General features: G+C 44.7%; 1 long non-coding RNA gene across 1 annotated transcript; it reads right to left on the bottom strand.

Moving 5' to 3' along the window:
- Positions 1-7360: 7360 nt before the first annotated feature.
- LOC131585408 (uncharacterized) lies at positions 7361-12210 on the bottom strand. The gene is made up of 3 exons (XR_009278942.1): positions 12096-12210; positions 8583-8688; positions 7361-7638 (listed from the first exon to the last, which is right to left on the bottom strand). It is a non-coding gene; the product is annotated as an uncharacterized LOC131585408 (long non-coding RNA).

Below are 12210 nucleotides of genomic sequence, written 5' to 3' on the forward strand. Positions count from 1 at the left end.
GGGAGCAGGCTGTGGGCATTGCTTCACTCATGGCTGGTCAAACACACGTGTCTGCTCTCACAGACTGGGGTTTAGTGCCTGCACACCATGACGAGCGTGGCTCCATGGCTCTGCCCATTACACTGCAGAACAATATTCAATCCAAAATGTGCTGGGAAACCTCAAAAGAGCCCGAGTTTGGATTCCTCCCAAGTGTTTGGGTGTCTTACAGCAGGCAGAAGAGAAAACAGATCCATAAAAGTGCTGTTGTTCATCCCCATCTCTTTAATTCTCTGTCCCTGTCCATTTAAATGGCTGTAGCCTTAAGCCACTCTTTCCTTTTCACTTCTGCCTTGCTGCTGCACATTTCTCTGCATGCAGTGCCAGGGATGCACATTGTGGAAAACACTCCCCTTGTTACAAAGTGGACATGGGATTTGAGCCATTAGCTGTATTTCTTACAAGTCAGTTTGAAAAACAAAACAAAACAAACCAATAAAAACCAAACCCCATGGGGTTTACAGGTATGAGGAAATGGAATTTAGGGAATTAGGATGTTGCACTGCATTTCTGTCAATGTGATACTGTTGGGTTTTAAGCCCCCATGAAATGAAAGTGAGTGATAAACCCTGCTTTTCTCCTAGCAGTGTCATACTCCTGAGGACAGCTTTATCCACAGATCCCACTGAATCTTCCCCTTTTACGAAATAAAAGCTGTATTTTTGCATGTCTAGAATGAATTCCCCTGCTCTGCAGAAGATGAAGCTCCTTTAAATCGCTTCCCTTCCCTTTAGCAAGTCCTGTGTGCTCTGAAAGCTCTGCAGGCTTTCCAAGACTCTTCCTCCTTTCTGCAGAGCCAGCAATTGTCTTTTCCCAACACCACTGGGCCCGGCTCAGGCCACGCTTCTGGAGAACAGAAATGATATTTTCTGTTTAACAAATGTTTATAGGAATTTATCTGCTCTGATAAATGATCTGCTGAAGTAAGTAGATTATATGGTATGATCTGAATTATTCAAAGGAGTCAGAGATGTTTGTGTGTAATGTAATGAAATAAAACTGTATCTAAATATGTACTTTGCTAAGTTGCAGTTAGATTTTAACATTTGAGAGTGATTTGGCATCTAGGATAGCATGAGAATTAATTCCAGAACCGAGATGTAATCAGTTCACCTTTCTTGGCACTGTGTCTTGCTAAATGTGAAAAAAAACAAACCTCTTTTCATTTACTCTATAATTATCCTGGTGTATTCTTGAATGAAAGCATAGCAAAGATCACATTTCTGGCACATTTGGGAGCAAAACAGTTAAATTGCTAACAAATAATGTTTTGTAGTTTGTATGAGAGCCAAGAAGATTAATGAAATGTTCATGAGAGAGTCTGGCAAGTGGCCACATTCCTATGGGAACATTGCTGTAGTGAGGTTTAACGGAGCATGAGGGACATTAAGAAACAAATGTGTGGGAGTTTTAGGGTGAACTGTAAATGATAAGAATCTAGTAAAACTAGATATCGTGGATTTTTGCCTTTGAGGCTTTCCACTGGGTCTGTGAGGCATTTCTCATCCTTGTCTGAAGGCTGTGAGGAAGAGGAGCAAAGTGCAGCCTCCTTGGGTTTTTTTAAGAGCAGCTGTCAAACACTTGAGCTCGGCTGACTTCTTTGAATGTTACAGCAGATGTAAACTCGTTAAACAATTGCCTACAAGAAATAAGTCCCCCAGCCTGACTGGAGTTTTTGTATAGAAACTCCTCAATTTACTGCTTAATCTGCCAGCCTTCCCAAAACTTCCATGTGCCTCCAATGGCAAAAAGCGGGGTTAAATTAATTCTTTTGGAGAATTGCTGCAGTGTTATTTCTATTTCTGCTGCTCCCCCACCTCCCCTGTCTCTGCAGCAGTTGTCTCTGAAATCCATCCTCATCGAACCTGGCTATCCACCAACGTGCTGTTTCTGTTATTTCATGTTACTTTTAATTAAAGAAAAGAAAACAAGCTAAGTTTCCTGTGTTTCAGAAAATAAAAAAAAAGAAAAAACCACCAAAACCCAAAACAACCTTCTTTTCAGCAGATTGCTAACAGTGACCAAACACTTCCCTTTATCACACCAAAAGGAAGGAGAAATGGGAAGGTGTGGATTTGCCTGGGAGCAGGGCAGGAGCTGGGGTGTGTGTGGGCTCCAACAATTCCTTCCTAGAGGTTTTCCAGAAGAGCTGAAATAATAATAATAATAATAATAATAATAATAATAATAATAATAATAATAATAATAATAATAATAATAATAATAATAATAATAATAATAATAATAATAATAATAATAATAATAATAATAATAATCCTGGGAGCCGGTGGCTGGCAGCTATTGAGGAGCAGGAAACCTGTGTCCTTACTTACCTTCCCACTAGATGGCAATGGTACATGGGAGTTCCCAAAGTGAGCTTTGGGCGAGGAAACCTTGAAAAAAGAACATTTTCTCCTTGCTCAGAATGTCTCTTTCCAGGAGGGCAGCTGGGCTGGCCCCATGTGCTGCAGCTCTGCGCTCCCTCTCTCCAGCAGTTAAACCAATTCTCTGTTTTTGCCTAAGAAATGCAATATCCAGATCTAGGCTGTGAGTAATAAAGCTGTTCAAAAGCAAAGAGAGAGCTGTGGTGACGGGGCTGTCCAACACAGCGAGGTTTGTGCTCAGTTTCTCCTTTCTTGCTGGATGTGACAATTTTTTGGGTACTGAAATCAATGGCCAAAGAGTCCTTGAAGTCATTCCATTCACTCCAGGAGAGCTGTAGTGGGGATGGAGGTGGATCAGGGATTCTGCATTGCAAAATTCAGAGTGCACACTGCTGTGTGAGGAGGGAAAACACGATTTTTTTCCCCTGTGGTGAGTCTGTGTGAGGAGGTAAAACCCTGGTTTTTTCCCCTGTGGTGAGTCAGAGCAGCATCCAAAGCAGGAATCCTTTGCAGAAGCTGCCCCCAAAGCCATTTGGAGGTTTAACATCCTAAAGGGGGTGATGTTGGAGGAGGAGGGTGAGAGGGGAAAGAGAGGCACCAAAAAGATAATTTTTTAGAATGTGCCTGGATTTGTGAGGAGGTGCAGCAGGCAGTGGGACAGAAGGGAGATGTGAGCTGCTGACTTGGCATCTGGAGAACATTTGAGGCCTGCCTGGAACTCAGAGCTGCTTTTCCCAAAGGCGTGACAGCTCCTTGTGATGCACATTAAGCATTTTCCAGTGAAACTGCCCAGGGTGCCCTACCTGAGCACAGGACCCACTTCCCAAAGGGGGAACATGTGCTTATTCAAGTGTTCTGATTGAAGGGAAATCTTCTGAGGAAAATCTTTCACACCTATCAATGTGGAACATTTGTCCTGTGCTAGCCATGTGCTTCAGACTGGAAGCTTTTTAATAGGTACCACCTACAGAATTTTCAAATTTGTTTCATGGTAAGACAGGATCAAATTCGAAATACAGCAGTTTAACTGCCTCCTAGCCAGAATGATTAATGAGCAATGTACATTGCTATACAGAGATTTGGGTTTAATTCTGTTTTAACTTGGTTTTGTATTAACAATTCATCGTATTACTGTTCTTATTTACATCTGTTTCTGGTTGTAGCAGGGAGCAGACAGTTACATTATTATCAGTGTGACGTTTTCTAAAGGTTTTGGTGGGTTTAGTTCTTGTGTTATGACTACTTATGACTTCTGAAATGAAGCACTTACTGAAGGTTAGGCACTGAACCATGTCTCCAGCAACAAAATTATTTCCTTTTATTACCCTGCCACCATGTTTCCATCCAGACCATGGCTAATTCACTTGGACTTTTCAGATATTCCCACTTCACTGCCAGTGTAGAGCATTCCCTAATGCCTGGCTTCCAGGCAGGGTCAAGCAGGAGATTGAAGCAGGAGGGCTGTGGTGGTGCCTGGTCTCATGAGATCGGAGCTGCTGTCCCACATCCTTACAGGCCTCGTGCCTGCCCGTGCAGGTGAGGAATAAGGTGTCCAAATACAACTGCAGAATGAGGCTTTTGTTTGCTCACAGCCCTCTGGATTGTTATTCAGCATTCTTGGAGGCCAAGGCCTAGGAACATCCTCATCCTCTAAAATTTGGCTCCTCACCAGTTCCTGGGGATGTTCAGCAAAGACCTCGCCCTTTCCTCCTGTCCCTGCAGGACCATCACACACCCTGAGCTGTCCCTGCAGGACCATCACACACCCTGAGCTGTCCCTGCAGGACCATCACACACCCTGAGCTGTCACTTTCCAGCCCTGCAGGACCATCACACACCCTGAGCTGTCCCTTTCCTGTCCCTGCAGGACCATCACACACCCTGAGCTGTCCCTGCAGGACCATCACACACCCTGAGCTGTCCCTTTCCTCCTGTCCCTGCAGGACCATCACACACCCTGAGCTGTCCCTTTCCTCCTGTCCCTGCAGGACCATCACACACCCTGAGCTGTCCCTTTCCAACCCTGCAGGACCATCACACACCCTGAGCTGTCCCTGCAGGGCCATCACACACCCTGTGCTGTCCCTTTTCTCCTGTCCCTGCAGGACCATCACACACCCTGAGCTGTCCCTTTCCTCCTGTCCCTGCTCTCCTGCTTTCTCCAGCTGTTTCTGAAGGCTTTCCACAGCAGACTCTTCAGGCTCCCTCTGAGATTTTGGGGGGGAAGGTAAAATGCCACGTTGAAATCTTCCAGACCTGGAAGCTCTCCACAGATCCCTTGCTGCCTGTTGTTTTAGTCCTGAGAGAGAAATCTGGGCATAGAACCCCTCTCTGGAGGTGTCAGGGAGGCTTCCAGAGGTCCTGTTGTGCTTCCCAGAAGCTTCATGGTTCCAGCTGTGTTACATCAATCCCTGGGGCTGCTGAAACGTCACATCTGCACTTGGTGGACAGGACAACACATCACATTGTGCTAGTTAGGAAAAAAGAGGATTTTTGTACAGGTCAGCTCTAGATGAGGGGTCTTTGCAAAAGTCCCAAAATACTGTCAGGCAGAATTAATGTTACTCATGTTGTCAAGCTCAAAGACCATGTTTTTAGGACAGAACTCCAAGAAAGAGAAACAAGCAGTTAAATCCTATGATCAGGTCCCATTTTGTCAAGTGGAGAGAAATGGATTTCATCACCTGCTGTAACAGACCCAACCACTCTTGTCTAAGTGGAAGCTGTGGCAGGGCTTTAAGAACGATGTTCCTGGATTCTTTTTTTGTTTGTTTTGTTTTGGTGTTTTGGGGTTGTTTTTTTTTTTTTTTTTTTTTTTTTTGGGGTTTTTTTGCATCTACTGACCTCTGCCAGCAAGTGAAAAATGCTCTTTGGGCATGAGGAAGTGGCAGTTCCAAGTGTTACCCTGTCATTACCCAGATTGGTGCATGTGGCTCTACACAAACCAGACCACTTGTCACTGTGTTTCTAATGACCAGACAGGCAAAGGAAGAAGAAATTTTTCTTCTTTTCCTTTCTTCAGAAATTCAGAGTGAAAGTGTGCCACAAAGTCTGGAAATTTTGTTTAGAATACTTTTGTCTCTCAGGAAAAAAAAAAGATTAATGCCTCTTGCAGGACCTGTGTTGTATTCTTAATTCTGAGCATCTGTCTGACATCCACAGTTTGACCAGAAAGCCAGAGAATAAATTTTGGAGCTTCCAGAGAAGCCAGGAGACCTCCTGTAGCCCTGTGGCACAACCAGCCATCCCAGGTGGCTTTTTGCAGGGTGGCTGTCCCAGCTCAGCTGGGGCAGTGCTGCTGAGGAACAGAAAAAACCCCTTTCTCCTCCTGCTGGGAAGTTCATTTCAGCTTTGTCTCATGCTTTTTTTTCCCCTAAAACCTGTTTTTCTGCCTCACACCCTGACAGTTTTATCTCCTGGATTACAAATCAACTGTAGGAAATGCAATGGTCAGGTCTTCTTCTTGGACCCCTGCACAGAGCTCTAAACATAGTCAGGTGTATAAAATAAAAGATCACTAATGTAGGTCAACAGCATGGATTTTTAAGGTCTGAGTCATTATTTAGCATAAATGTCAACAACAATCCTGCTTTTGATTTAATGAGAACTGTATAGTCAGACCCCTGGGTCTGATTTTGTCTTGTCTCAGCTTTATCAGAAATGATTTCATGTGTCAATACCTTCATGTGTTGATGGTGCCATACACAGAGAAAACCCAGCACCACACAAAGTGAGAACCCTTGTTTGCTTCTTGGACTTCATGGCTGAACAAACTCAGGCACATTCTTTTCTATTTACTTTGTGTGTCCGTACAAATTCACTGAGTTCAAGGAAAGAAACTCAGTTAAAGGCAGAAACTTGGAGGAATATGATGAATTCTCTCCAATGAGGTGTGTCCAGCCATAGCACAGGGAAGAAAGGACATGAAACTGATTCAGCTGGTGCATGAGATGAGAATTCACTCAGGTCTCCCTGAGGACTGGCTGGAGGCAGGACTCCAGAGGGGGTTTTGCTTGGTTACCCCCAAGTTTTGGGGTTTTTTTTGTAGTTTCTGCAGGAAGGTGTCACAGAACTTGCTCTTAGGCAAGAGCCCACTGCTTGTTAATGCCCACTGTGAAGAGGAGGTGGGTGATACACCTACAGCTAAGGTTTCCCAAAGTAATCTCTACTAATTAGTCAAGAAAATGAATAAGAAATATGTTCTGTTCCTCAGAAGGCTCTAATCCCTCTTGACTGAGCAGTATTGAGCAATCCTATCAAAGAGAATGTATTTTTGAAGCAGTCCTTGGGGCAAAATTAGACCTTCAAGAATAAGAAATAATGAGAGTTGTAAGGGGGAGAGGCTTTTTTTATTTTTAGAACCAATATTAAAGAAGAGCCTTTGCTTCTGAGTCAAGTTCCCATGCTTTTTCATTATGTTCTTTGGCTGAAGTGGTCTTTAGATAACAAACGTGTCAAGCTGTTCTGTCTCTCTAAGTTAGAATTAGGTTATGTCTGTGCAGGAGAAAGTTTTGGAATAGCTGCAAAAACAATTACAACGCTGCTTGATTCACTGATGATGTTAATTGTAAATCCATATTAATCTAGGGCTGGGCAGGAGCTGCCAGGAGGATTCATTTTCCATGTAGCACCACAGATGCTTGTCTCCCTGTCCTTTTTCCTGGTGCCTTAGACCTTGGATATCTCCAGTATTTTCTCAAAGCATAAACAGTAGCCTTAAGCAAAGTTGCAGTTGATAGGAAGGTTGCAATAGCCTATATAAACCTCCTTACATGACTTCAGCTCTCATAAAAGCAGCTCATAATATTTTAATCATAATCTGGAAGTACTTGAATACTAACACATAGGAAATACTGGACCAACAGCTAGTTTCTTACTCAGGAAACTTTTTTAGGATGAATATTTTATTTTATTTTATTTTATTTTTTAATGTGATTCTTAATAAGGAACAGATAAAAATGGAAGATTTTTTTTTTTTAAAGTCCATTTTAAAACCAAGATTTAAAACCAATCTTGGTATATTGATGAAATATTAGAAATTTTATTAGAGAAAATCAGTTCTGTGGTTGTGAGTCTGGTGAAGGTACTGATGGATGTGAATAGGGCAGTTTATATTCACAAGCATCTTATTTGTCTCTCTGCAGACTTGGGGAGATCTTGCTGTTCCAAAAGATGTTTGAATCCCATTTTCTCCCCGGGCATAAGAGCTCAGAAGCTGGGGGAGGGGAGGGAAGTGGTTAATGAATAGCAAAGATGGGTGCAAATTCATGTCACAGAAGTTGAATAGAGATCACAGATCTTCCAGGCCCTTCTGTGGCTGGCACAGACAAAGGAACCACTAAATTGTTCCTGCGACAGAGACTGCAGAGCCCTGAAAGGGTCCCATTAAATGTGCTTTTACCCAGAACGTTTAGGGCTGTAATTGCTGATGCAAGCCACTTGGCACAGCCACTGACAGTTCATTCATAACTTGGTGGTTTCTCCCTTAATAACTTACCCCCTAATTAGTTCCTGTGAAGGTACTTGATGAAATCATAAAGTCATATTCTTTGTGACTTGCCCAGCATGGCGCTGGCCTCCAAGGACTGGGGCTCCCCATCCTGCTGAGCTGGAGCTCAGAGCTCCTGGGGATCGGCCCTGAAATGAAATCTGGGCCAGGACAGCACCCCCAGCCCCCTCCAGCAGCAGAGCTGGAACCGCTCCATCCCTGCCATCCCTTGGGGTGACACCGTGTCCTCCCTGTGTCCCCAAACCCAGCTGAGATCTGCTCCCAGGAGCTGACCAGGACTCCTCCTGCTGGCCTGTGGTTCCCTCGAGTTCTTCTAAGGAAGTCAAACGTATTTCCTGCAGCTAATCTAAGGATAAACTGGCTTTCATTTTCTGCTGTGATCCTCAACCCTCTTTTCAATATGCAAAGATAACAGTGGACTGTCGCTACCATTGCCTTGCTTTTGTTTTGGGCTGTTCAAATGAATTTCCAAGTCTCTGACCTTCTGCATCAGCAGCACCATCTGCTTGAGGGTGACATTTTCTTCATCTTGGCAACCAAAGACCTGGAGTTACAGCTCTTTATGCTCCTTTTTGCTGTGCAGCAAAAAGAACCTTTTGAAGCAGGAAAAAACCCCAAACCACACTTTTGCTTTATTGTTCTACACTTACCTGTGCCAGGATGTCCAGTGCAACCACCCAGAGCTAACTCCCCTTTCCAGAACAAATTCAGAGCTGGCTGGTGTCTGCTCTGAGACCACTTCAGCAGGATATTGTCCTACAGGGGCATATTATAATTAATTCATTAATTAATTAGACATTAATTTCATCTTAACTCATGTATTTTGCAAGGGCTTTTTTTCTTTCTCTAGAGTTAGGGGTCTGAACTCCAAATCCAGCTGGGTCTGAAGTTCTCTAAAGGACCATCCCTGGCCCACCAGGACCATGGGAGAAGTTTATGAAGCTCAGGTGAATAAATGGTTACTAAAGGCCTCTCATCTCTCTAAAATATATCCAAATGTCAACACAAACCTGGAAATCTTTTTGCCAGGTCTTTTTTTTCAGTCTCAGTCACAAGCTTCCAGGAAATGCAGTTTTTTAATGTTTTTTAGCTAAAGGTCCCATTTAGCCGTTTAATTTGCACCTGAATATTTCTGTAATGAGTAACTCAAACAGATGCACTACTGCTACTACTACTACTGCTACTACAGCTAGGTCTCCATCAGTTAACCCAGGTTTCTTGCTGTTACATTATTTATTAAAATGTTTATTTCTTGAATTGAAATTTGAGATACCTGTTAACACATGTTATGAGCTGAACAGATGGCCATATATTTCTAACTCTAAAAAACACGTTAGGCTGCCAATACAGCTGTCCTGCCATCCAGAGGAGTCATAAAATTTAAAATATCATTTTTTCATAAATATTCATCACGGATTTTCTGAAAGGCAGGTTTTGTTGCCCTAGAAAAATGCTAACTTTCGTAATACTCTGATGGAACATTCCAAGAGGAGACATAACTGCAGATCAAATCTAATTTGCAGAGCAGCAACTTAAAAACTGTGAGCTTGGATGAAGTGATCATGAAGTGATCAGAGCATCACAGGGGCAGAGGGTGCAGAGCACGAGGTGCTGGCAGAGGATCTTCTGCCTCATCCAGTGCAGTTCCTGCCTTGGAGGTGCCTGGTGAGAGCAGGGGAGGGCTTGGCTGAGGATTTCCCTGGGAAGGGGGAGCTGAGGGGGTGTCAGGACCCAGGGAGTGTGCAGAGTGACCCAAGGCTGGAGGGAGCAGGAGCAGAGCTGGTGTTTGTGACGGGTCACTTCTGGCTTGGCACGCACCATCAAAGCGCCTTTTTTTTGTCACGCTCAATGTTTTTATTATTCTCTTTTTTACAACCTCAGGCGTTAGGGGATTTCTGTCAACTGGCTGCAGCCGTACCAACAATGAAAATAAGTGCTTGTTTTGTGGATCAGGGTGCTGGTAAAGGTCTCATCCTGGCTGCCACTGGAGCTGGAGCTGCTGGGGCAGAGGGGAGCAGGGTGCCAGGAGCAGCTCAGCCCACACTGGCATGGCAGGAGCACAGAGCAGGTGAGAGTTCCTCTTCTGCAGCCGAGGGGTTAAAGGATTCCTCTGAAATCAACCCTCCAGCTGGTCCCACATCCAGGATAAAGCCCACATTTCTGCAGGTTCCACCAGAGCATTTCACAGTTATCTGAGGGTTTTCTTCCTGATATCTACCGCCAAGAAAAGCACTGAGACCTGTTTGTGTGTGATTTCAATAAAGCAGCCTGTGGCTCCTGGGGGAGGAAATGCACAGTGAAAAGTTATGGACTGCAGAACCTCGTTACTGCAGAGTGCAGCTCCGATCACGCTGCTCCACTTCCCTGCCAGGGCAGGGAAATGCCAGCCCTGCTCTGCTCCCCTCCATGCCTGCAGCAGGGATAAGGTGCTGCAAAGGGCTGACAGCAGTGTCTGCACAAGCTGAAGTTTCTTCCTCGTCGTGGGAATTCAGGAGCTGGGCTGCACTGGCACTGGAGAGGCTCCTGGTTTGGCAACCCAGCCCACACTGTGGGCTAGTTACCCCTCCAAGCAGCTCAGGGGGTGGCAGTGAGGGGGTTCCCAAGCCAGGCTGCTCCCCTGGCTCTCCCCTGCAGTTCCAGGAGGGATCTCCTGCCTCTTCTGTGGGGCTGCGCCAGGACACTTGAAGAGCTTTGGCGTGAAACTGGCCCCTTCCATGGGGAACTGTGGGTTAACACTCATCTGAACACTGATTTTGGTTGTAGATGTTAAAGCTGTTGTAGCTGGAGTTTCACCAGGAGGCATTGTGAAGGTGCCTTCCCAAAAGATGTTCCTGGGAAACAAATTTGGGCTGCTGTGCCCAGAACCGAAGGTGGCAGCCTCAGTTGGAACCTGACATCTTCTGAGACAAAAATCAGTCTGCATGTAGACAGAGGAGGACTTCAAACAGCTCTGGGGGATCTATAGATGAAAGGAGGAATCTTTAATTAGATTTTTTAAAAGCACAATAGTGGGATGTCCTCAGGATCCCAGCTCACAGCTCAGCTGGGCTGGGCAGCTTGGGGGAGCAAGAAGTGAAAATATGTTTACACTGTAGCCAAGACAGGAGAAACAATCTGAATTAAATGATGTGTGGTAGCTTTTCTGTGGACTTTCCCTTGGTATGTTGTTAGGAAATGGGCCAGTTTCAGGAATGCAGTTGTTAATTTTCACTGCTACAGTGGGTAAGCTGATAGCCTTTCCAAGAGTATGGGGCAATGTTCTGGGGATAGAACCAGACCACACTGACTGACACACAAAGAAATTGTCTCTTAAGAAACCAGAAACATTTAGAACTGCAGAACTGTGGGGATTTCAGAAAATCACTCAGTCTAACCCTGCACTGAAATGGGATCATCCAGACCACCCTGGCACATGCACATCCTAACTTCCCAAAACGCCCCCGTGAAGGAAGCTCCACCTTGGTGTTCTGCTGCCTCAGCACAACAAATGACAATGTTCCACCTGAGAGTTGCACCCAATGGTCCTTGTGGGTCCTACTCAGCTCACAGTACTCTGTGACATCTGTGGAATTGGCTAAAGTGCCTTTTTAACTTAAAATTTAGGACCTTTTTAGCTAGAGCTACACGAAGGACCCACTAATGCAAGTGAAAGCAGGGTTCCCTTCCTTCTGATGGCATTTCTTAGGCTACAGGCTGGAAAAACTCCCAGGTACAATGATGTTCCTGCTGCATGAAGAAAATTAGATCAGATACTTCATCTTTTCTCTGAGAGTGTTGAACGTTGCCTACATTTGTATTGTCTGGAAATAATAAAAAGAACTTGATAGCAGGAGAGGGTGCAAGATTCTGAAACCATCTGTCACATATTTTAACACATATACAAGAGGCTTTGGATGTAATTTAATTATTTCTTTCCCGTGCTTTCAGTATTGCATCTCCCTGAGTTTAACACCAACAGAGAGCTTTCAGACACACCAGCTGTGTGCTACATCCCACATCCACTCAGGGATTACCTGGAGCTGTACAGGTAAAAACAGCCTGCAGCTCTCACCTTCTGCCTTTCTGCCTCTCAGAAAGAGCAGAACCCTGCAGGAGACAACAGACCACAGCCCCTCTCTGCTTTTGCTGAAAACAGGACAGCTCTTTGCAATCTCTTTCCCTACCTGAGGGTCTCCAAGCAGCTCCAGACATGAAGATCTGTTTTGTTGCACCACGTGCCGTAGCTGACAGCAAGCTCCCTGCTCTTCTTCTAGATGCCTGTTTTTAAGGGTGTTTTCT

The sequence above is a fragment of the Poecile atricapillus genome, chromosome 1, assembly GCF_030490865.1.
Source record: "Poecile atricapillus isolate bPoeAtr1 chromosome 1, bPoeAtr1.hap1, whole genome shotgun sequence".
In the NCBI taxonomy this organism is placed as follows: Eukaryota; Metazoa; Chordata; class Aves; order Passeriformes; family Paridae; genus Poecile; species Poecile atricapillus.